General features: G+C 49.6%; 1 pseudogene; it reads left to right on the forward strand.

Moving 5' to 3' along the window:
• The first annotated feature begins 405 nt into the window (after positions 1-405).
• LOC141157731 (meiotic recombination protein DMC1/LIM15 homolog) overlaps positions 406-26,317 on the forward strand; it is a 157,320-nt pseudogene continuing 131,408 nt past the window's right edge.

Genomic DNA, 26,317 nt, shown 5'->3' on the forward strand with positions numbered 1-26,317 from the left:
TCCTAAGAACTGCTGAATATGCACCCATAGCCCAATATCCTGTAATACTATGTCATATCTCGCAGTGACCCTAACCCCATATGAGGCTTTCAACTATAGCTGTTTCCATGAAGAGACTTTTGATACTTCCGGTTACGCTGGAGGAAACCTCACTAGCAGCCATGTGGTATTGGCCAAGATTGTGAGGTGGGTGGAGAGTCCATGGTTACAGATAAATCTTATGGGTAGCTTAAAACATTGATATGAGCTGGACCTAGTACAAGGTAAATTTATAACACACAGGGTTAAGAAGTTTCCAGTAGGTGAGATTCCAGTAAAGCCTGCGATGCCCACACTCCGAGGACTAGGAAAGGTGTGAGAGCACTTCTATGATTCATGATGATAGACTTTTTCAGAAAAATAACCATGGAGTTTTGGACAATAGTGAGTTCTGGCTTACAGATTCTGCCCAGACTTGTGAACGACTTGACCCATTTAATTACCCTTCTGAGTCTAAGACATGCTGAAGGAATGAGGTTGGTTTTCCAAACAACCGAACTTGGTGTGCCAAACCTCCGATGCAAGGACTTTTGACTTATATACATTGTCTTGGGAGACCAATTGATATCATACCCTGCATATTCCCTAAGGATTTATATCTAGTATGTGGTCACCAGGCCTATAAATGGCTTTTCTCAGGTGCAGAGGGAACCCGCACCTTAGCATGCCTTCTTCCTGCTGCATTCATACTTCTGCATGGTGACCTAGATATAAATGCTGTCCCCAAATATTCTCTATACAAATGAGCTGCAGACAACCACCCCAGACGTAATGGTAGACCTCATATAGTGGAAATGGGGATAGGGAATAAGAGTATATTTATTTACCCTTTCATTACATAAATGTTGGTACTGCTAATGAATATAACAGCTAGATCTGGTATATTTGTTATGACATCACTATATAGAGAGATGTGCAAGATAAGACATCATAGCCCGTCAGTTAACACTTCAGCAAAATATCACAGTGCTCCTCCAGTAAACACATATGATGACATTTAAACAAGGTATCCGTCGGTGAACGGGATCTGTCCCCTCCAGGTTCACATAGCATGGGGAAGTAGCTGATGGATAAATTGTCTGTAAATAATAAAAAGGAAGGAATTGTTATGGTAAATATTTATACCTTAATTTGATTATTATTTTAAACAATTAAATCTACCTATATATATTTGATAATTTAATATTTTAATATTAGCTTTATAAGTGTTATTCATAAAAGCATTAACACGGGGCATTGTATGTTATATAGAGCTGTCTTTCTGTTACAGCTTTCCTCTGCTTTTTTTTTCCATTGTATAGTTAATTGGACAGAGCTAGTTTAATTCAAGGACATCTGCATCAGGTTCCAGAATTTACGACATAGTGATTTCCAATTAAAATACTTTCTGTGTTAGGAAAGGCACGTAGTCATCCCCTTTCTTCTGAGGGTGTAATAAAATACTTGTTGCTTGGGATCTGAGGGCAGACAAGAATTGTACACTCAGACAGTGGCTGTGTGTTATTTTCTTTTCTCCGATGCATCGTATTTATTTTATTTTATTTATTTAATTTGTACCAAAGATGGCAGATTTGGAGATAATTTGTATCTCAATCCAAATTAGCTCTTCTTGTAAGGGGCTACCACGACTTTACCTTTGACAGTCGGGTGCGTGAGACGCCATACATAACAGAATTGTAACTGAAGAAAAGCACGTTTTTCTTTTTTGTTAGTTGAGTGGCATAGGGATGCTTTACCTGATAAGTTATCTAAGGTGAGGTCTAATGTTAAATTGAGATCTCCACATAGAATCACTGTACCCTAGACTATGGGAAGTGCTTTGTCTATTCGGTCAAGTAAGAATTGGGCTTGACTTTGATTATCAGCATATGCATTAATAATTGTGAAGAGCCTGTTTTCAATTCTTAACATTAGATCTCAGTGGGTCCAGTGGCCCCTTGTAGAAGGGGGGTACAGTCATGTGTGGCGCCCCTGATGGTTCAGTCGCCACAGAGGTACTGCATCTCACCCAGAGGTGTGGTATCCCACTCTCAGGTAAGGATAGAGTGCTGCCCGGGACCCTAACACCTGCATCCAACACATCCACTTCAGTAGGGCAGGGCGAGATTGCTCCTAAGGGAGAGCACAGTCCCGGGTCCCTGGCTGGAGTGGAGGGGAACCAAGTGAGGGGGAACAATGTAGTGGGTGTGGGTGGAGGAAGAAGTTCAGGGGAGCACTTGTTAGGAAGATATAAAAGAGGGAACCATCTTGGAAAGTGAGGAGAGTCCGAGAAGCCAGTCTGAGAAGGAGGAGTGGAGGGAGCAGGGGCTCTGCACGAGCTCTGCACCAGTGCGGGCCTAGCCAGGGAGGCCCAAGACTGAGGAGAGGAAGAAAGAGAGAGGAGCAGGAAGGAAGGCTCCAGGAGGAACGAGGGGATTCTAGGGGTACGGGCAGTGCTGGAGGCCACCCGTACGCCCGAATCTACCTGGTGTGGAAGGATCAAGCCGCAGAGGGGACCGGCTCCTAAACTAGTGGAGAACTACAAGGCTCAGCTAGAAACCGGAGGCTGCTGTACTTGAAAGGTGCAGTGGCCACAACCACAATTACATCGCCGAAAAGGTGGCCACAGAGGGTCCAGGGGACTGCAGGTCGCCCGACAAGACCCGAGGCTACCGGATTGGGACACTGATTGTGAGACGTAGGGCAGGAGGGCGAGAGCCAGCGCAGAAAGATGACTGAGGAAGGCACATAGAAAGGGGTCCTGTCAGGCATTCTTGAACCACCTGAGGGATTGCTGAACCCCATACCTGGTGAACGCAGCGCGACGTGGGAAGTTACACCGGTACCTGTAACTTGGATTGCAACAACTGTGAGTAAAACCTGAAGACTGCACTCCATTGTCTCCATGAATTACTGCTGCACCATCACCCCCTGCACTACACAGCACTACAACGCCCAGAAACATCCATAACATCTCAGTACAGCCCTGGAGCTAAGCTCTACCTGTGGAGAGCTAAACCAACTCTGCTGCATTTACACCAGCTCCAGAGGACCTGCTCCGCAGCGGTGGCTCCATATAGCCGCATACCACAGGTGGCGTCACGAATAATATTGAGCGAGCACTAAAATGCTCGGGTGCTCGAAGCTCGGGCCAAGCTCACCGTGACACTCGGGTGCTCGACCCGAGCAACGAGCCCAATGTTAGTCTATGGGAGACCCGAGCATTTTTGCGGCAGCACCACCCGGCAATCTGTAGAAAGCCTAAAAAGTGCCCAAGACAATAGTGACAGTGCTCAAATGACATGGGGACAGCATGGGGACCGCCCCAGGAAGCATTTCTGACCCCCAGGTCACTGTTGTCAACAACATGGTCAGAGGTATTAAGCCACTTTTACGGGCTCACAATAAAACGTTCAAAAACTAAACTGAAACTGCTTTCCTGTGAAATATGTTAAGGAAGTTCCTTTCCAGGGTAAAGACTTGTGTATAAGGTAAAATAAATAACCAAAAACAAAAATACTCTTTCACACCTTGGGCTATGTTCACAAGTAGCATTTTTTATGCATTTTTGCACTTTTGTATTGCTTTCAACCGTGACAAATGCATTCACCAGGAAATGTCATTTTAACATTTTACAACCTTATCTGGCCATGTGCTGTGTGACACATGCATACAGTGCTGAAAAGACATGAGAACAGCATGGGGAAGACCCCTGGAAGCATCTCCGACACCCAGGTCACTGCCTAAAAGTGTGCCCATCAAGAGTGATCCTTGCCGCATCAGAAGATGCAGACTTGCAACTATCCCCGTGCAAGTCCTTGTCCCAGGGTAGTGTTCAATTGTACCTCCCCCATTCTCTGCCACCCACCCCCAGGCTGCAATACCATACTGCTTGCTTGCTTGCACTTGAAATTGGGCCTTTTAGGCATGTGGAGGCGGAATCTGGCCACCACGTCATGGCTGCGTCGGCGGCCTGGTATCCATACTCAGTCCCCAGCCGCCTGGCGGCCGGGTGTCCACGCTTGGTCTCCAGCCGCCAGGGGGCGGCCGGGTGTCCATACTTGGTCCCCAGCCGCTCTGCGGCCGGGTGCCCACACATGGTCCCCAGCCGCCTGGGGGCGGCCAGGTGTCCATAAGCGGTCCCCAGCCGCCCCTATTTGAAGGACAGCCTAACCACAAACACATGGACAAGTGAATGTGGCCAGGGATGGTCCATCTCACTGACACCTTCACACTGGGTTAATATTGTGGAAGCCAGGACACAGTTGGACAATGAGATGCAACACGTCCTTCAGAAATAGAGGATTGCGGGTCCTGGGTCACTCAAGCTTAAACACAAAGTTCAGAAGGTTGACAGCAGCAGTAGTGGGCCTTCTACACAACGAGTAAATTATTCATGATCATGAGGCCATCCATCTCCTTAGCTTTCTGTTCCTTGGAATGCAAGCGCATGTATGTAGTAGCTTCTAGGCCTGAGGTGGTCAGCGTTTTGGCGCATATCCTACCTCCTCCGAGGATTGCTGGATGTTTTCCTGCTACTATCCCAGTTCTATGACTCCCGTTAAAACAAAGCTTCAGGTGATGAATGATGGATGAGGTGGTGGCAAAGAAGAAAGAGCAGGATGAACCCGGACCATTCACATCAATATCAGGCCAGTCAACCACACATGTCTTGTAGGATATGGTTCTGTACCAAAAGGAGCAGTTCGGCTACACAGTTATAGGGCATACAGTGAGTGCAATGCCTACCAAAAATTTCGAGGCACTCCAATGCCCCTTGGAAGTGACATGGAGGTCAGAGGGCCTTAAATAAACCATTTTTTCCATTTATAGCAACTGGGTCTCCTGTACACTGTTGGCCTAAGCAGTGAATGGAAGGCTTTCCAAAAATTATGTGAAACTGTTATGCCCCTTGAAACAGACGCGGATTGCAGCGTACTAAAAACCTTCTACCCATTATTGGGGAGTGGGTCTCCCTTAGTGTTCACCTATGCATTGAAAAGCAAAAGCTGACTAAAATTAGGAGGAAATGCATTGCCCGTTGGAAGAGTCGTGGAGGTTAGAGTTAATTAAAAACAACATTTCAATGCTCCTTGGAAGAGCTGTGGAGTTCAGAGTGGTTTAACAAGACAATTTTAATGCCCATTGGAAGAGACGTGGAGGTCACAGTAGCTTAACAAGACGGTTTTAATGCCCCTTGGAAGAGTGGTGGAGGTTACAATGGAATAAAAAGACAATATCAATGCCCATTGGAAGAGTGGTGGAGGTCGCAGTAGCTTAACAAGACTGTTTTAATGCCCCTTGGAAGAGTGGTGGAGGTCGCAGTGGAATAAAAAGACAATATCAATGATCCTTGGAAGAGTGGTGGAGGTCGCAGTGGAATAAAAAGACAATATCAATGCCCCATGGTAGAGACGTGGAGGTCACAGTAGCTTAACAAGACGGTTTTAATGCCCTTTGGAAGAGACGTGGAGGTCACAGTAGCTTAACAAGACGGTTTTAATGCCCCTTGGAAGAAAGGTGGACGTCACAGTAGCTTAACAAGACGGTTTTAATGCCCTTTGGAAGAGACGTGGAGGTCACAGTAGCTTAACAAGACGGTTTTAATGCCCCTTGGAAGAGTGGTGAAGATCGCAGTGGAATAAAAAGACAATATAATGCCCCATGGAAGAGACGTGGAGGTCTCAGTAGCTTAACAAGACGGTTTTAATGCCCCTTGGAAGAAACGTGGAGGTCACAGTAACTTAACAAGACGGTTTTAATGCCCTTTGGAAGAGACATGGAGGTCACAGTAGCTTAACAACACGGTTTTAATGCCCCTTGGAAGAGTGGTGAAGGTCGTAGTTGAATAAAAAGACAATATCAATGCCCCTTGGAAGAGTTGTGGAGGTTGCAGTAGCTTAACAAGACGGTTTTAATGCCCCTTGGAAGAGTGGTGGAGGTCGCAGTGGAATAAAAAGACAATATCAATGATCCTTGGAAGAGTGGTGGAGGTCGCAGTGGAATAAAAAGACAAAATCAATGCCCCATGGAAAAGACGTGGAGGTCACAGTAGCTTAGCAAGACGGTTTTAATGCCCTTTGGAAGAGACGTGGAGGTCACAGTAGCTTAACAAGACAGTTTTAATGCCCCTTGGAAGAGACGTGGAGGTCACAGTAGCTTAACAAGACCGTGTTAATGCCCCTTGGAAGAGGGGTGGAGGTCGCAGTGGAATAAAAAGGCAATATCAATGCCCCTTGGAAGAGTGGTGGAGGTCGCAGTGGAATAAAAAGACAATATCAATGCCCCTTGGAAGAGTGGTGGAGGTCGTAGTGGAATAAAAAGACAATATCAATGCCCCGTGGAAGAGACGTGGAGGTCACAGTAGCTTACAAAATGCCCCTTGGAAGAGACGTGGAGGTCACAGTAGCTTAACAAGACAGTTTTAGTGCCCCTTGGAAGAGACGTGGAGGTCACAGTAGCTTAACAAGACGGTTTTAATGCCCCTTGGAAGAGTGGTGGAGGTCACAGTGGAATAAAAAGACAATATCAATGCCCCTTGGAAGAGTGTTGGAGGTCGCAGTGGAATAAAAAGACAATATCAATGCCCCTTGGAAGAGTGGTGGAGGTTACAGTGGAATAAAAAGACAGTATCAATGCCCCTTGGAAGAGTGGTGGAGGTCGCAGCAGCTTAACAACACGGTTTTAATGCCCCTTGGAAGAGTGGTGGAGGTCGCAGTGGAATAAAAAGACAATATCAATGCCCTTTGGAAGAGTGGTGGAGGTCGCAGTGGAATAAAAAGACAATATCAATGCCCCTTGGAAGAGTGGTGGAGGTCGCAGTGGAATAAAAAGACAATATCAATGCCCCATGGAAGAGACGTGGAGGTCACAGTAGCTTAAGAAGACTGTTTTAATGCCCCTTGGAAGAGACATGGAGGTCACAGTAGCTTAACAAGACAGTTTTAATGCCCCTTGGAAAAGACGTGGAGGTCACAGTAGCTTAACAAGACTGTTTTAATGCTCCTTGGAAAAGACATGGAGGTCACAGTAGCTTAACAAGATGGTTTTAATGCCCCTTGGAAGAGTGGTGGAAGTCGCAGTGGAATAAAAAGACAATATCAATGCCCCTTGGAAGAGACGTGGAGGTCACAGTAGCTTAACAAGACAGTTTTAATGCCCCTTGGAAAAGACGTGGAGGTCACAGTAGCTTAACAAGACGGTTTTAATGCCCCTTGGAAGAGTGGTGGAGGTCACAGTCGAATAAAAAGACAATATCAATGCCCCTTGGAAGAGTGGTGGAGGTCGCAGTGGAATAAAAAGATAATATTAATGCCCCTTGGAAGAGTGGTGGAGGTTACAGTGGAATAAAAAGACAATATCAATGCCCCTTGGAAGAGTGGTGGAGGTTGCAGTAGCTTAACAAGATGGTTTTAATGCCCCTTGGAAGAGTGGTGGAGGTCGCAGTGTAATAAAAAGACAATATCAATGCCCCTTGGACGAGTGGTGGAGGTCGCAGTGGAATAAAAAGACAATATCAATGCCCCTTGGAAGAGTGGTGGAGGTCGCAGTGGAATAAAAAGACAATATCAATGCCCCGTGGAAGAGACGTGGAGGTCACAGTAGCTTAACAAGACGGTTTTAATGCCCCTTGGAAGAGACGTGGAGGTCACAGTAGCTTAGCAAGACAGTTTTAATGCCCCTTGGAAAAGACGTGGAGGTCACAGTAGCTTAACAAGATGGTTTTAATGCCCCTTGGAAAGACGTGGAGGTCACAGTAGCTTAACAAGACGGTTTTAATGCCCCTTGGAAGAGTGGTGGAAGTCGCAGTGGAATAAAAAGACAATATCAATGCCCCTTGGAATAGTGGTGGAGGTCGCAGTGGAATAAAAAGACAATATCAATGCCCCTTGGAAGAGACGTGTAGGTCACAGTAGCTTAACAAGACGGTTTTAATGCCCCTTGGAAGAGTGGTGGAGGTCGCACTGGAATAAAAAGACAATATCAATGCCCCTTGGAAGAGTGGTGGAGGTCGCAGTAGCTTAACAAGACGGTTTTAATGCCCCTTGGAAGAGTGGTGGAGGTCGCAGTGGAATGAAAAGACAATATCAAGGCCCCATGGAAGAGACGTGGAGGTCACAGTAGCTTAACAAGACGGTTTTAATGCCCCTTGGAAGAGACGTGGAGGTCACAGTAGCTTAACAAGATGGTTTTAATGCCCCTTGGAAGAGTGGTGGAGGTCGCAGTGGAATAAAAAGACAATATCAATGCCCCATGGAAGAGACGTGGAGGTCACAGTAGCTTAAGAAGACGGTTTTAATGTCCCTTGGAAGAGACATGGAGGTCACAGTAGCTTAACAAGATGGTTTTAATTCCCCTTACAAGAGCCATGCAGTACAGGATATTAAAAACATTATTTCCATTATTGGGGAGTGGGTCTCCCACAGTCTATGCCTATGGCTTCCAAACAAAAGCTGCCAAAAATTAGGACAGAGGAACCTGCAATGCTGGCAACACGGACCACAGTCACCCTGGTTGTATAGTGGTCGTGTACGCTGAGGATAAGGAGAAGAGCAAAAAACAGCCGAAATGAGGAAGCGTATACCCATGTGTGGGTGTGAAGCGGTGCATGGGAATACACCTCCTGAAACAACACAGTGGATTTGACTTTATGTTACTCTGCTGTCATTTGGTGGTGATGAAAAGTCTGGCCAATCCAGCCCTTGTTCATTTTGATAAGGGTCAGCTTGTCAGCATTGTCATTTGACAGGCTTATCAGTTATAATTCCCCCAGCGGCACTAAAAACACGCTCCGATAACATAGGCAGGGTAGGGCAGGACCTCCAAGGTGTACAGAGCGAGTTCATTCCAAGTGTCCAGCTTGGATACCCAATAATTAAAAGGCACAGAGGAATCACGGAGGACGCTGGTACGGTCGGCAAGGTACTCCCTCACCATCTTTTAAAACTTTCCACTCCTTGTGAGAGTACCCCGTACCTCAGGGCCTGTAAGATGGGCGGGTCTCAGAAAACTGTCCCAGAACATTGACAGTGTTCCCCTGCCTCTGCTGGATTGGAGTTGCGTCTCTCTCGCCTGTACGCCTTGGTTGGTCAATGAACTGTGACCTCTGCCGCTAGCGTGTTCAGATGGGAATTTTTTTAACAGTTCTGCAGCAAGGGCCTTCTGGTACTGCCCCATTTTTGTAGACCTCTCCACCTCAGGAATAAGAGAGTGAAAGTTCCCCGTGTAGCGGGGGTCTAAAAGTGTCACCAACCAGTAATGACTGTCACCCAACATTTTGACAACGCGAGGGTCATGGTTAAGGCAGCGTAACATAAAGTCAGCCATGCGTGCCAGACTGGTAATGGCCAAGACTTTCGTGTCCTCACCAAGATGACGGCTGACCATGCTCTCCTCCTCCTCCTCCCCCCTGTCCTCAGGCCACCCACGTTGAACCGACGGTATGACAGTTGTACAGGTACTACCGTCTACAGCGCATGATACCAGCTCCTGTTCTTCCTCCTCCTCCTCTCCCTCATTGTCCCCCAATGCACGTTGGGATGAGATGAGGCTGGGCTGTGTATAATCGCCTGCTATGGGTTCTTGATCCATCTCATCATACTCTGGCTGCAATGCCTCCTCTTTAATTCTCTGCAGAGAGCGTTGCACAAGACAGACAAGTGGGATGCTAACGCTAATGATGGAGTCATCGCCACTCACCATCTTGGTGGACTCCTCAAAGTTTGTCAGGATGGTACATATGTCAGACATCCAGGTCCACTCCTGAGGGCTTATATGTGGAGTCTGACCTGAATATTGACGGCCTTGTTGCAGCTGGTACTCCACAACTGCTCTCTTCTGCTCACAAATTCTTTGCAACATGTGGAGGGTAGAGTTCCAATGTGTGGGAACATCACACACCAGTCGGTGTGCCGGAAGCTGCAAACGCTGCTGTAACACAGCAAGGGCAGTGGAAGCTGTAGCCGACTTCCGAAAATGAGCTGACAGGCGGCGTACTTTGACGAGCAGATTTGGCAACTCGGGGTACGATTTAAGAAACCGCTGAACCACAAGATTAAGCACATGAGCCAGGCATGGTACGTGTGTGATCTCACCTCGCCTCAGAGCCGCCACCAGGTTACGGCCATTGTACCACACTACCATGCCTGCATGTAGGTTCAGCGGTCTCAGCCACAGATCTGCCTGCTCTTTCACAGCTGTCCACATCTCACAAGCAGTGTGAGGTTTATCACCTAAGCTTATGAGTTTCAGCACAGCCTGTTGCCGCTTGGTTGAGGCAGTACTGCAGTGCTTCCAGCTTGTTGATGATGTGGTGATATCTGAGATGGAGGCTGAACATGAGGAGGAGGAGGATTATATACAGTAGCTGTACACTGTGGGGGAACTCTGACTGACATAGGGCCAGCAATCCTCGGTGTGGGGAGGATGTGTTCCGTCCCAAGATCCGACTGGGTCCTGGCTTCCACTATGTTTACCCAGTGTGCCGTCACGGAGATGTACCGTCCCTGGCCACAAACACCTGTCCACGTGTCCGTTGTCAGGTGGACTCTCCAAGTAACTGCATTGTTGAGGGCGCGGCAGATGTTTTGGGACACGTGCTTGTGTAGTGCGGGGATGGCACACCGGGCAAAATAGTGTCGGCTCGGGACCGAGTACCGAGGGATGGCCACCGCCATAAGGCTGCGGAAGGATTCCGTTTCCACCAGCCTAAAAGGCAGGATTTCCAACGCAAGCAGTCGTGAAATGTGCGAATTTAGGACTGTGGCCTGTGGGGCGTTGGCTGCGAATTTGCACTTTCGTTCAAAGCTCTGGGATAAGGACAATTGAACGCTGCGGTGGGATGTGGACGTGGATGTTGATGCTGTTTCTTGAGAAACTGCCATAACAAGTGAAGACTGAGAGGAGGGGGCATTTTTGCATGCTGAATGGACAGGGGATAGCCTTGCACGCACAACAGGGGGTTCTCTTACAGGCACAACAGCGGAAGAAGCAATGGTGACACCCGCTGACACTGGTCGTGGACCCTGGGGTTCGCCCCACAAAGTCGAGTGCTTTGCTGCCATGTGCCTGATCATGCTGGTGGTGGTTAGGCTGATAGTTTTGTCACCCCTGCTGATGCTGGCCTGGCAGGTGGTACTGTAGTGCCCCGAGGGTTCGGCCGCTACAGGGGTATAGCACCTCTGCCAGAGGTGTGGTATTCCACTCCCAGGTAAGGATGGAGTATGGACCCGGTCTCAGTTAGCTGCATACAGCACACTCACCCCATTTCCGAGGGACAGCTCAACGGTACTCCCATTAGACAGAAATGCAGGTACGACAGACCATGTCCCTGGCTGGAGTGGGGAGGGGGGAGGAATACCCAGTGATGTAGGAGCAGATAGGGGTTGGTTCCTGAGCGTAGGTAGGAGCCCATTGGTTGCTGGTCACCTGGGCTCATGGCTAGAGGGAGGTATATAAGGTGGGCACCATCTTAGATCAGGGTTCAGTTCAGTCTGTGCGGAGAGAGGAGAAGACAGGGAGTAGAGGCTCTGTAGGAGCTCTACTACAGAGTGGGCCTAGTGAGAGGCTGAGGAGGAGAGTGGAGAGAGAGAGGAGGTGAAGGGGAGCTGGGGTTACGTCTCAGCCCAGCTCCACGAGAAAGGAGAAGAAGGAGAAACAGAAAAGAGGAGGAAGAGACAGAGGAACAGAGGGGCTCAGGAACAAGAAGGTGGAAGGGACCCTAAGAACCCACGAGAATACAGGCTGAAGGGTCAGACAGATTAAGGGTGCCGGATCCCAAGTTGGTGGAGGAGAAACTACCCTCAGCCAAAGACCGGACGTCGTGATCATTTATTGGTGCGACACCTCATTAAACCTGCTAGGAAGGCACCATATAGAACAGCGGGGAACGGGATCCACGTTTACCCGCACAAGTTTTCGGCAGCTGGACAAAAGTGGGTCACTGGTGAGGCAGGCTAGAGGAAGGATTGAAGGGGGTCCTGAGCCATACTTCTGAGCTGCCTGGGAGTTGACTGAGCCCCTCACCTGGTGGACGCAGCACGGCTTGGGCAGTCATTGCCAGCTGAAGTGACTTGGATATTAACCGTGAGTAAAGACCCTGGACTGCAGTACGTTGTCTGTGTGCTTTTTCGCTCCTCCGGCACTACCGGTACTGGGACTCTCACCACCATCACCCCCACCATCCACTACACTGCCCTGGGGCTGCACTCTTCCCGTGGGGAGTCACACCATCCCAGCTGCATACATCATCAGCCCCAGCGGACTGCCTTGCAGCGGCGGTTCCTAATAACCGCAATCCACGGGTGGCGTAGTCGGACATTATCAACAGCACATAGCAGACTACCATTGGTCTGACCACCCTGAGCCACGGAGCCGGGTTGCCACTACTACCCCCATCGTCTCCCTATTGCCCGGATCCGAGTGCCCCACGGCCCAGGGGGCGAGTCAGTACAAATGGCCTTTTTGGGGTTATCAGCAGAGTCTTTAAAAAACTCCAGACTCTGGAAGACCTACCGGTTGTACTGGCAACGTCCCTCGTGTTGGTGTTACGGGGAACAGTTGCCCGCCTTCTGTCTGCGGCCACCACACTGCTTCTTCCTGCCTGTTGGGGTACTCTGCCTCCCTCCCCCTGTGTGCTGCTGGCCTCGCTCTGCGTGTCCTCCTGCCACTTCGGGTCAGTTACTAGATCATCCACCACCTCCTCCTCTTCCACTTCCGCACCACGGTCCTCCTCCTCATTTCGTGGCAATTGTGTCTCGTCATCGTCCACCTCTTGTGACAAATTACCAGCGTCGTCTTTCTGTGGCTGTGGCTGTTCAAATATTTGGCCATCGCTACATGAGATCTCCTCTTCCACCACTTCAAGCGGAGCAGGCGAGGGGCACAAATATGGAAATGGACCAGTAAACAGCTCTTCAGACTGTCCAACTGTGGGATCAGTTGCTGTCTGACGACAGGGAGGAAGGAGCATCAGGGTGAGGAGGAGTATGCAGTCGAGACTCACAGCTACTAAGACTTGACCGTGTGGAAGACAGACCGGAGGTGGTGGTGCCCAGGTAACTGGAAGTATTCTGCTATCCAATTAATATCCTGTTCACACTGATCAGTTCGCAATAGTGGTGCTGTTGTGTGCTTCCCTAGTAATTCGGTCAAGAACTGGGAGCGAGAAGATGTGGCTGTTGGTTGTGGCACATTTTCACCTTGGCCACGGCCCCATCCTCTGCACGCACCATCACCAGAACGTCCAGTTCCACGTCCCTTGCCATGCACCTTGCCCATTGTAAATGAAGTAAAATAGCTTACACTCGCACTATCAATGGCAAAAGGGTCATAAAAAGGAGATTTGAACCGTGGAAGAGGAAAACCACAGTTCTAGTTCTCTGGCCTTACACCAGACTCTTTTAAACAGATATATTGGTGTCTGAATAGTCAGCGAGACACTGAAAATGTTTTTTTTATGCAAAAAGTGGAGAATACAGAGATTTGAACCGTGGAACTGCAAAACCACAGTTATAATTTCCTGGTGTATACCAGACTTGTTAAAATAGATATATTTGTGTCTGAACAGTCAGCGACACACTCAAACTGTTTTTTTTTTATGGAAAAAAGGCAAGCAGGTTGATAACACCCAGATTTGAACCGTGAAAGAGGAAAAACACAGTTCTATTTCTCTGGCCTACACCAGACTCTTTTAAACAGATATATTGGTGTCTAAACAGTCAGTGAGACACTGAAAATGTTTTTTTTTATGCAAAAAAAAGACAAAAAAGGGTAGAATACAGAGATTTGAACCGTGGAACTGCAAAACCACAGTTATAATTTCCTGGTGTATACCAGACTTGTTAAAATAGATATGTGGCACCCCAGAGGGTCTGGTTGCCACAGTGGTAGTAATACCATGTCTGGGAGCAAAACAGGAGTTTCTTGGTCAGGGAACACACTATATGCAACACCTCCTGCTCCAGACCAGAAAAGGGGAGGATCCTGCCCTATTTAACTGGATCTGGAGGTGGGGTTGAGTCTGAGTCTGTTCAGTGTGAGGAGTCAAGCAGGACACTAAGGAGCAAGTGACGCGCCCCCTGGGCCGTGTGTGTTTTGGGATACCCGGAACCGGACCCATTGTGGATGCTGGGGGGTTGTAGTCCTTGCGTGGCGGGGACCCGATCCCGTGGCTCAGGGTAGTCAACTCCAATGGTCAATTGGCAGCTTACCAGGTCTTGCTCTCATTAGGTAAGCCGGGGTGCAGTTGGTAGAACCCACTGGGATATGGTTATACAAGTCCATCAGAACCGGCAGTTTCTCAGGCCACAGGCTGCCTTCCTCCAGGGGCAACGTCTTGAGCAGGTCCAGTACTACCTGGTTCATTTTCTCACACATCCCGTTGGTTTGGGGGTGGTAAGTCATTGTCCTTTTCTTCCTGCAGCCATACAGGTTGCAGAATTCCTGGAAGACTTCAGCCTCGAACGCTGGACCTTGATCAGTCAACACTTGCTCTGGATATCCGTGCGGGCGGCAGAAATGCTGCTGAAAGGCTCTGGTGGCCGTCTGAGCGGTTAAGTCTTTGACAGGGACCACCACTAGGAACCGGGAGTAGTGATCTACGATTGTGAGGGCGTAGACGTATCCCGAACTGCTTGGAGCCAGCTTTACGTGGTCCAGGGCCACCAGCTCAAGGGGTTGCTTTGTGATGATGGGCTGCAGTGGAGTCTTCTGGCTGGCGCGGTCCTTCCTCCTTAGGTTGCACGGGCCACAGTCTCTGCACCATCTCTCTATAGCCCCTCTCATGCCTACCCAGAAGAACCGCTCACGCAACAGGAACTCCAGCTTCTTCCATCCAAATTGCCCTGCTCCGTCATGGTATGCTTCTAGGACCATAGCCGCATCCCGCCTTGGGACCACTACCTGCCAGATCAGCTCATGTGTTCGAGAGTTGATGGTTCTGCGGAACAGCCTCCTCTCGTAGAGAAACAGCTTGCTCCTCTCTTTCCACAGCTGATTGGCCTCTTCTGGAGCATCCGGATCAAGGTGGGCATCAGCCTGGGTCAGCATCTCTTTTACCAGGCGGACTGCGGGGTCACTATCTTGTGTCTCTGCCCAGCCGTGGTGGGGTAAGGGATTTAACGTAGCGGTGGCAGAGCACCTCTCCTTTACGCAGTGGGAACACTGGGTGATCCCATGATGGTGGAATGCAGGGAGTTCAATTTCTTCCAGTTCTTCTGGATCCTCTCCCCCGTCCTACAAGTGAGGCATTCTGGACAATGCATCTGCGTTGGCATTTGCACGCCCTGTCCGGTATTTGATGGTAAATTCATAATTGGACAGCCGGGCCATCCATCTCTGCTCTAGGGCACCAAGTCTTGCAGTGTCCAGGTGTGTCAACGGGTTGTTGTCCGTGTACACCGTGAACTTAGAAGAAGCCAGGTAATGCTTGAAGCGTTCGGTGACTGCCCACACCACTGCCAGGAACTCTAGCTTGAAGGAGCTATAATTCTCAGGGTTTCTCTCTATGGGTCTCAGCTTTCTGCTAGCATAAGCAATTACCCATTCTCTGCCCTGCTGGATCTGGGACAGTACGGCTCCTAGCCCCACATTACTGGCGTCGGTGTAGAGGATAAAAGGCTGGCCGTAATCAGGGTAGGCCAGGATCTCATCCCCCGTGAGGGCCATCTTCAGCTGGCGGAAAGACTCCTCCTCCAGCTTGTCCCACTTAAAGGGCGGCTTCTGACTTTTAGTCTTTGACTGACCTAACAGGAGGTCCTGCATAGGGGCTGCCATTTTGGTGAACCCGGAGATGAATCTTCTGTAGTAGCCTACCAACCCGAGGAACTGCCGCACTTCCTTTATGCTGGAGGGTCTTGGCCAGTCCTTAATCACCGTGATCTTGTCAGGGTCTGGGGCTACTCTGTCAGCACTCACCACGTGTCCCAGGTACTGCACTTTTGGCTTCAGTAGATGACACTTGGAGGGTTTCACTTTTAGGCCGAAGCCTGCCAGGGCATCGAACACCTCTGCCAGGTGCTTTAGATGGTCCTCATAGGTCTTGGAATACACGATGATATCGTCCAGGTAGAGTAGGACCGTCTCGAAATTTCTGTGCCCCAGACAGCACTCCATCAGCCTCTGGAAGGTCCCTGGTGCGTTGCAGAGTCCGAATGGCATACAGTTGAATTCACTGAGACCCATCGGGGTGGTGAAGGCGGTCTTCTCCTTGTCCGACTCTGCTACAGGAACCTGCCAGTACCCGCTTGTGAGATCCAAAGTAGAGAAGAAGTTACCAGATTTTAATGCAGCCAAAGACTCCTCTATCCTAGGTAACGGGTACGCATCTTTGTGTGTTATTCTGTTGACCTTTCTATAATCTACAAACATCCTCATCGTGTCATCCTTCTTTTTTACAAGAACTAGAGGAGCTGCCCTGGTGCTACAGCTATCCCTGATCACCCCAGCCTCCTTCATTTCTCGCAACATACCCTTGGCATTCTTATAGTGTGCAGGGCGTACAGGCCGGTATCTTTCTTTTATGGGTGGATGGTCTCCTGTGGGGATTTGGTGTTCTACCCCCTTTACTTGCCCAAAGTCTAGCGGGTGTTTACTAAAGACTCTTTCGTACTCCTGAACCACCAGGTAGACTCCCTGTTTTGCTGTGAGGGAGTGGAGTCGGTGCCCACATGCAGTTTCTGACACCAGTCCTCCATTTGTTTCTTGGAGCCGTTACCCTCCTCTGGTTGAGATGGAGGCAAGGGTTCCACGGCCTTTACAGAGTTCTGGTTAATGGTGAACAATTTGGCTAGAGTGGCATACCGGGACAAGTGTACTTCTCTTTCCCCAATATTTAGGATGCGGACTGGTACCCTCCCATGGCGGACATCAACCACCCCCCATGCTGTCAAAATGGTGGGCCTACTGTCTGAGTAAACGGGTTCTACCATAGCTTGGTAGTCTGGCACCAGATCATCATTTCACTTTTTGGGGGCATGGTGATAGGGAATGGGTCACTCATCCTAACGCTACCAATCTCACCACCAGACAGGTCCACCTGTTGCCGCTTCATCAGGGCTCTGATCTCCTTTTGTAAGACACGCTGCTGGCTGGAGCTGGCATTCATTGCAACCTGCTGTAATATAACAATTATCTCTGAAAGACAATTTTCAATTACGTTAGTACCCAAGGTTATTTTAGGGTGACTTTCACGACGGTCAATGTCCACAATAATCAGTCCTTGCGCCGGCAGTTCAACTTTACCAATTTTGATGGTCACCTCCTTGATCCCCACCTGCGGCACGGGCTGACCATTGCTGGCGATGATGCTCAAGTCATTATCTGGGTAGCGGGTAATATCCGTGTCATCCCAGTACCGCTTGAAAAGCACATAGGGGATGGTGGTTACCTGTGACCCGGTGTCCAACAGTGCACTCATGGGAATGCCATCCAGTACCACAGGCAAGACCGGTCGTCCCCCCTCATACTTGTCACGCCAGTTTGACGGGCCTGATGATCTTACACCTGGGGGTTGGCCCTCTGCCCCAGGTTTCGCCCGTTTAAATTACAGTACCTCGCAATATGTCCTGGCTGGCTGCAGCGGCGGCAGATGGGTTGTCCATCCTGGTCGTAGCGGTCCGTTGGCTTCCCTCTGGACGGCGGGATCCTCTTCTGTCGGCGCCACGGGACGTCCTCCAGACTGGTAGCCAGCTGGATCTTTCCTGGAGAGGATACCTGTAACGACTGCACAGTCCTGGTTAGTGCGGCAACGCTTTTAGTCAGTTCTTGGACCTGATGGTGCAGGTCTGTAGATGGGGTACTATTCTGTGCGTTGGCTCCTGCAGATTCTGTAGACTGGGGCGCCTCCTCTTGGTGATAAGTGATAGCAGGGCGCCTGGAGGCCGCAACACCACCGGGTACGGGTTCTCGGAGTACCCGGATGGCTCTGTCCTTAAACTGTGCAAAGTCTAACCCAGGGTTCTGCAGGGCCATCAGGCGTAACTGAGTTCTGTGGGTGCTGGACAGCAGACCCTCAATGAATTGTTCAGTCAGCAGTTCATCTGCATTCCTCACACTATCAGGGTCTGCCTGCTTGATGGCTCTCAGGGCCTCTTGCAAGTTCAAAGCATAGTCTCTTATACTGTCTTGGGCCCGCTGCTTGCACCCATAAAATCTCATTTTGATCTCTGCTGAGGTGCGGGTATCAAAAGTGTCCTTTAGACGGGCTAAAATCTCCTTCACGGTCCCCTTGTCCCTGACTGACCAGGACTTTACTTCTCGTTGGGCCGCGCCGGTTAACTGGCCTATCAGTATGGTCACTTTTTGTTCCTCCGTCAGGGGGTACACCTTGAATAGGCTCTCCTTAAAGTCGCTCAGGATATGCGACTCCCCTGAGTACTGGGGCAACCAGGCCGCTCCGGGGATATAAGGCATCGTGAACGGCATTACTGCGGCAGCGGCCGCGCTGGCGGTGACAGTTCCCTCCGCTTCCGTCATCCTCTTCCCCCCTAGTCAACCATGGCCTACGTTCCGTTGCTTTTCTTCTGTAGGCCGCGGCTCCGCAGGGGATCGTCGGGGTTGAGGACCTTGCGCAGCGTCCTGGTGACATCAGCGTCCGCTCGGCTCCTTTCAGGACCTTGCGCAGCGTCCGTGCGTAAGGCGGGGCTCCAGTTCTCGCGCGCCTTCGTCGTCCACGCCCCTCTTCTTCCCGCGCAGCGTCCCAGAGATGGCGCCTGATGGCGGGAAAATGGCCGCGGATGGCGGGAAACTCCACCAAAGTAAGTTTTACAGTCTTTCTTCAGGCACGCAGTACCCGTTGGTGGCGGGCACGAAATCCTGCCGACTACGCCAAAAGTTGACACGCCCCCTGGGCCGTGTGTGTGTGGGGATACCCGGAACCGGACCCGTTGCGGATGCTGGGGGTTGTAGTACTTGCGTGGCGGGGACCCGGTCCCGTGGCTCAGGGTAGTCAACTCAAATGGTGGTCTATTTGTGTGGTTTTATGATATTTAAATGTCCGACTACGCCACCCGTGGATTGCGGTCAGAGAGTACCGCCGCTGCAGGACAGACCACTGAGGCTGATATTGGAAATGCAGCAGAGAATAGTATAACTCCCCACAGGAGGAGTATAGCCTCAGGGCAGAAAGTAGGGATGTTGGTGGTGATGGTGCGCGGGAGCAGCAGTAACCACACGGAGTCTGTCATGCAAGTCAGGGTCTTTACTGTTGGTGGTATTAAAGGACCCATCCGGAATACAGGTTAACAATGGAGGCCTGGTCAGTCTGAGAGCAACTGGGAAATCCCGCTGGTCAGGGGGAGTTTGTAGGCCTACCGTGCTGACTTCACTCTTTCTTGGCTATCCTGCTGTAGTGTAGTCCCTGAGTGTACCGTGTTGTTCTCACCCGTATGACTGGCGACTCGGGCCTTCCGTGCTTCTCACCCCTCCAGGGCAGTAATGGTCCCTCTCGTGTGGCTGAGCCTCCGGGCTTCCTTGGGCCAGAGGACTTGAAGTCCGTGGTGGTTTTCTGCTGCTGGGCTTATAACCCTCACAGCCTCGGACTCCAGGGTCCGGCTTAGTAAGTCTCTGGTCAGGACAAACTCTGCTAGTTCCCCTCCTGGCCTCATGTTCCTCCTCTGCCTACAGGGACTCCTCGGTCTGCTGCTGACCTGTCCCTGTCTCTGGAGCTAGACTCTGGCTGGTCTCTGGCTTCACTGACTAACCCCGCCCCAGATCCAGTTTATAAAGGGCCGGTTTCTCTCCTCCCTGGACTGAGGCAGGAGGTGCTGCATGCTAATTGTCCCTAACCAGGGAACCTCCCACCTGCTCTCAGACATGACATTGCTGCCACTGTGGTGACCAGACCTGGGGTGCCACACAAGGAGCTGAGGACTGGAGCTGGCAGAGCTCATCCTGGCCAGTGTACACTGAGAACCGGACACCGGAGTCCAAGGCTGTGGGATCCTTCAAGCCCAGGAGCAGATACCGCAAGGCTGGAGATTGCAGGTCTCCTGGACCCCAGAAGCCCGGAGGCTCAGCCACACGAAAGGACCAGTACCGCCACAGAGGAGCGAAGAATACACGGGATTTGAGTCGCCAGTAGTGTTGAACGATACCTTCCGATATCAGGAAATATCGTATCGGATTGGATCGGACCGATACCCAAAAAGTATCGGATATCGCCGATTCCGATACCGGAAACCAATGCAAGTCAATGGGACACAAATATCAGAATGAAAATAAACCCTTTCTTTCCTTGTAGGTTAATTCTACATGAAGGAAAACAACTAAGAATAATGTAGAATGTATTACCCGAAAAGCCGACAATTCATCAGCGGCATACACCGGTACCCGACAATTTACAACAGAAAGAATGAAGCTTCACACATAGATTAGATAGATAGAAACATGTCAGTCACATATATATGAAGTACAGTGACAGTGTTGCTTACTGTACTTGTCATTTAGTGTAAAGGATTTATTAAAAAAAATAAGTGTTTTCATGCACCGTCTCTTTAAAAAAGCCGGCCGGCAATTCAGCAGCGGTACCCGACAATTTACAACAGAAAGAATAGAGCATCACACATAGATTAGATAGATAGAAACATGTCAGTCACATATATATCAAGTACAGTGACAGTGTTGATTACTGTACTTGTCATTTAGTGTAAAGGATTTATAAAAAAAAATAATAGTGTTTTCATGCACCGTCTCTTTAAAAAAGCCGGCCGGCAATTCAACAGCGGTACCCGACAATTTAGAATAGAAGGAATAGAGAATCACACATAGATTAGATAGATAGAAACATGCCAGTCACATATATATGAAGTACAGTGACAGTGTTGATTACTGTACTTGTCATTTAGTGTTAAAATAAAGGATTTAATTAAAAAAAAATTGGCGTGGGGGTCCCCGTAATTTTAGGCTCTAGCGGAGGTTAAGCAAACAGCTGGGGCAGATGTTTGAAGCCTGGGAAGGGGGTAATACCCATGGAGCTTCCCAGGCTACTAATATCAGCCCCCAGCTGAATACCTAGCCTTTACTAGCTATTAAAATGGGGGAACCCCCCAAAAAACTGACGTGGGGTCCACCCTAATTTAATAGCTAGCAAAGGCTAGGCAGACAGCTGGGGGCTGATATTAATAGCCCAGGAAGGGTGCCATGAATATTGCCCCCCTTCCAGGCTAGAAACACCAGCCGTCAGCCGCCCCAGAAATGGCGCATCCTATGGATGCGCCAATTCTGGCACTTAGCCTCGCTCTTCCCACTGCCCTGTAGGGGTGGCAGTGGGGTAATAGGGCTGGGGTTGATGTCAGCTTATAATGCCAGCTGACATCAAGCCCAGGTTAGTAATGGAGAGGCGTCTATAAGACACCCCCATTACTAATCCCATAGCCAAAGTTAAAAAAAACACAAACACCCAGAAAAAAGTCCTTTAATTGAAATAAACACACAATTCTTTATTGTTCTAAATTAAGCCATACTTACCATTACGCCCATTCCAGCTGAAGCCAACGATCTCCTGCAATAAAAGAAAAATAATAAAGCAACATCATCCTTACCTTTCCATGGTTCCCACGACAGCTTCAGCTCTGCTACATCGAGATGACAGGCTGGACCGCTGCAGAACGCTGCCATCCAGCCTGTCATCCCGCAGACACTGAGAAGCGCAGGCATGCTTGCACTCCTCAGTGTCTCGCTGTGAAGGCATAAAGATGAGCCGAGGTCATGTCCAATGAACTCGGCTCACCTCATGCACGTCACTGACAGCGTGGGAAAATTCTCCTGCACTCAGCGCTTCAGCGTGAGAATTCTCCCACGCTGTCAGTGACGTGCATGAGGTGAGCTGAGATCATTGGACATGACCTCACCTCATGCACGTCACTGACAGCGTGGGAAAATTCTCCTGCACTCAGCGCTTCAGCGTGAGAATTTTCCCACGCTGTCAGTGACGTGCATGAGGTGAGGTCATGTCCAATGATCCCAGCTCACTTCATGCACGTCACTGACAGCGTGGGAGAATTCTCACGCTGAAGCGCTGAGTGCAGGAGAATTTTCCCACGCTGTCAGTGACGTGCATGAGGTGAGGTCATGTCCAATGATCCCAGCTCACCTCATGCACGTCACTGACAGCGTGGGAGAATTCTCACGCTGAAGCTCTGAGTGCAGGAGAATTTTCCCACGCTGTCAGTGACGTGCATGAGGTGAGCCGAGTTCATTGGACATGACCTCGGTTCATCTTTATGCAGTCACAGCGAGACACTGAGGAGCGCAAGCATGCCTGCTCTTCTCAGTGTCTGCGGGATGACAGGCTGGATGGCAGCGTTCTGCAGCGGTCCAGCCTGTCATCTCGATGTAGCAGAGCTGAAGCTGTCGTGGGAACCATGGAAAGGTAAGGATGAGGTTGCTTTATTATTTTTCTTTTATTGCAGGAGATCGTTGGCTTCAGCTGGAATGGGCGTGATGGTAAGTATGGTTTAATTTAGAACAATAAAGAATTGTGTGTTTATTTCAATTAAAGGACTTTATTCTGGGTGTTTGTGTTTTTTTTAAATACTTTACTAGAAATTCATGGTGGTCATGTCTAATATTGGCGTGACCCCATGAATTTCGGGCTTAGGGTCAGCTGATAATGCCAAGCTGGCCCTAACCCCTTTATTACCCAGTGAGCCACCGCACCAGGGCCCTGGATGAGTTGGGTACAGCGCCAGAAGATGACGCTTCTATGAAAGCGCCATTTTCCAGGGTGGCTGCGGACTGCAAATTGCAGCGGGGGTGGCCCAGAAAGCTTGGGCCTCCCAGCGCTGCGGATTCCAGCCCCCAGCTGCCTAGTTGTACCTGGCTGGACACAAAAACAGGGCGAAGCCCCACTTCAATTTTTTTTTAATTATTTCATGAAATAATTTTAAAAAAAAGGGCTTCCCTATATTGTTGTGTCCGGCCAGGTACAAATAGGCAGCTGGTGGTTGTAGGCAGCCCGCTCCTGCCTGCTGTACCTGGCTGGACACAAATATAGGGCGAAGCCCCACGTCAATTTTTTTTTAATTATTTCATGAAATAATTTAAAAAAAAAAGGGCTTCCCTATATTGTTGTGTCCGGCCAGGTACAAATAGGCAGCTGGGAGTTGGGGGCAGCCCGTTCCTGGATGCTGTACCTGGCTGGCATACAAAAATATGGCAAAGCCCACGTCAAAATTTTTGGGAAAAATTAATTAAAAAATAAATAATAATTTAGGGACTGCATCTTTATTAACCCCTCAAGTGTCATTTAGTGTTAAAATAAAGGATTTATTAAAAATAAAATTGGCGTGGGATCCTCCATAATTTTAGTCTCTAGCAGAGGTTAAGCAGACGGCTGGGGCAGATGTTTGAAGCCTGGGAAGGGGGTAATACCCACGGAGCTTCCCAGGCTACTAATATCAGCCCCCAGCTGAATACCTAGCCTTTACTAGCTATTAAAATGGGAGACCCCCCAAAAAAATGACGTGGGGTCCCCCCTATTTTAATAGCTAGCAAAGGCTAGGCAGACAGCTGGGGGCTGATATTAATAGCACAGGAAGGGTGCCATGAATATTGGCCCCCTCCCAGGCTAGAAACACCAGCCGTCAGCCGCCCCAGAAATGGCGCATCCATAGGATGTGCCAATTCTGGCACTTAGCCTCGCTCTTCCACGCTGCCCTGGTGCGGTGGCAGGGGGTAATAGTGGTGGGGTCATGTCAGCGCCAGCTGCCATGAAGCCCAGGTTAGTAATGATGGGCATCTATAAGACACCCCCATTACTAACCTACAAAGTGTTAAAAATAAAAAACACACACTACACCCAGAAAAAAAAAATTATTTGAAATAAAACACACCATTTTATTTAATTCTTAGTTTACTAAAAAAAAAATAGTTACCTGTCCACATTCCTGCGCTGATCTCCCATGCACAGCTGTCACATCTGGAGATGTGACAGCTGTCATTGCTGCTGTAAGCTCACGCTGCCGGGAACACGTCCTCTCCCGGCAGCGTGAGCCCTGACTGAGGTCACCGGAATGCATTCAGTCAGCGCAGCTCCGGAGACCTCCTTTACGGCACTGCTGTACCGTGGGAATTTCTCACGGTACAGCGTGGCCGTAAAGCAGCTAACCGGAGCAGCGCTGCCTGAACTCCGGCGAACCCGCGAGGCTGCTTTACGACCCCATCATTCTAGCCGCGGCGGCGGTTCAGAGCGGTCACATTCTATGTGGCTGCTCTAAACTGGAGATCTTCGTGGGACACTCGTGGACTACTACGAGGGGTAAGGATAAGGTTGTGGTTTATTATTTTATATTTTATTACAGGAGATCGATGGCTTCGGGGAATTAGGTGTCTAGGTGAGTATAGGTGTATTTTTTTATTTTTTATTTTATTTTAGGTGACGATCGGCGGGGACAGGTAATGTATGAACTAATTTATTTTAGGTAACCACTCGCCACCAATGACATGCATTTAAAATTTATTGGGGACCAAAAACAAAAAAAAAATATGGGGGCCTAAAAAAATAAAACATGTATAGGGGCAAAAATATAAACCTATGGGGGCCAAAATAACATATGGGGCAGTTTAAATAGCAGGATCAGGCTGATGGGAACTACTGCTCCCATCAAGCTGATCCTGCTGGCACGAGTGGACTGGGGACAGACATAGGCCGATGGGAGTAGTAGTGTCACATCGGCCTATGTTTGCCTGCACGCACACACCCGCAGACATCGCACGGACACCGCGCACACCCGCACACACCCGCAGACATCGCACAGACACCGCACACACACACCGTACACATCGCACAGACACCCACACACACCAATCATGACGGGTCTGGGAGGTGAGGCTGACCTGTGCGGCCGTGGGAAAGTTCATGTGAGTTCATGCAATGCAGTCAAGCATGAACTCACATGAACCCTCCGAGGGCACCGCGGCGACTTCAAATGAACAGCTGATCGGCATCACCTGATACCTCAGCTGTTCATTTGAAATAACCGGCGGGAAAGCGCAGCACAGAACGGGAAAGCCGGCGGTGAAGTCTTTTCACTGCCGGCTTCCCCGCCCTGGTTCTTCGCTCCCCGCTTCTTGGTGCTGTGCTCCCCGCCCGGTCCTAACTTACGATCGGGATGGGAGGTGGCGAGGGGAGCGGAGGATCGGGGTGGGAGGCTGCTGGGAAGCAGTATGGGGCTGTGTGATTGTTTAAAAGCCGGCGGCTTTTTACCGCCCGGCAGCTTTTAAACAATCAGGAGAATTCTCTCACGCTGGGATGGGATTCTGATGACAGGCTGGATCGCAGCTGAGCGCTGCCATCCAGCTTGTCATCCTTGAGGGACACTGCAGAGTGCAGGCATTATGGGAACTTCCGATTCCGGTATTCGATATTCTAAAAGTATCGGAATTAAGTATCGGAATTCCGACACCGCGAATATCGGCCGATACCCGATATTTCAGTATCGGAATGCTCAACACTAGTCGCCAGCCATACGGGTGAGCACAGCACGTCACACTCAGGGACGTGGGCTACAACACGACTATAAGTGGGATAGCCAACAGAGTACAGTCAGAACGGCAGGCCTACAACTCCACCTGGCCAGGGGAATTCTAGGATTGCTCCCAGACTGACCAGGCCCTCATCCCTAGCAAGTACTCCCATTGGGGCCTATATAATTACCACCAGTAAAGACCCTAGGACTGCACTGCAACGACTCCGTGTTATCTTTACTGATCCCGGCACTATCACCACCATCATCCATTCATGCTGCCCTGAAGCTACACTCTTCCTGTGGGGAGTCACATCACCTTGCTGCACACACCATCAGCTTCAGTGGACTGCTCCGCAGCGGCGGTTCCCAATAACCGCATTCCACAGGTGGTGTAGTCGGACTATTTAAACCAGATACACATAGACTACCCTGGTTTGACCGCCCTGGGTCACGGACCGGGTCGCCGCCACGGTGACTACTACCCCCAGCATCTACAAGGCCCGGCTCCGGGTATCCCCATGGCCCAGGGGGCGCGTCAGATATATTTGTGTCTGAACAGTCAGCGACACACTCAAACTGTTTTTTGTTTATGGAAAAAAGGCAAGCAGGTTGATAACACCCAGATTTGAACCGTGGAAGAGGAAAACCACAGTTCTAGTTCTCTGGCCTACACCAGACTCTTTTAAACAGATATATTGGTGTCTGAACAGTCAGCGAGACACTGAAAATGTTTTTTTTTTATGTAAAAAAGTGGAGAATACAGAGATTTGAACCGTGGAACTGCAAAACCACAGTTATAATTTCCTGGTGTTTACCAGACTTATTAAAATAGA

Source organism: Phyllobates terribilis, unplaced genomic scaffold (genome assembly GCF_046119375.1).
Source record: "Phyllobates terribilis strain yellow unplaced genomic scaffold, ASM4611937v1 Scaffold_8__6_contigs__length_399053987, whole genome shotgun sequence".
Taxonomy (NCBI): Eukaryota; Metazoa; Chordata; class Amphibia; order Anura; family Dendrobatidae; genus Phyllobates; species Phyllobates terribilis.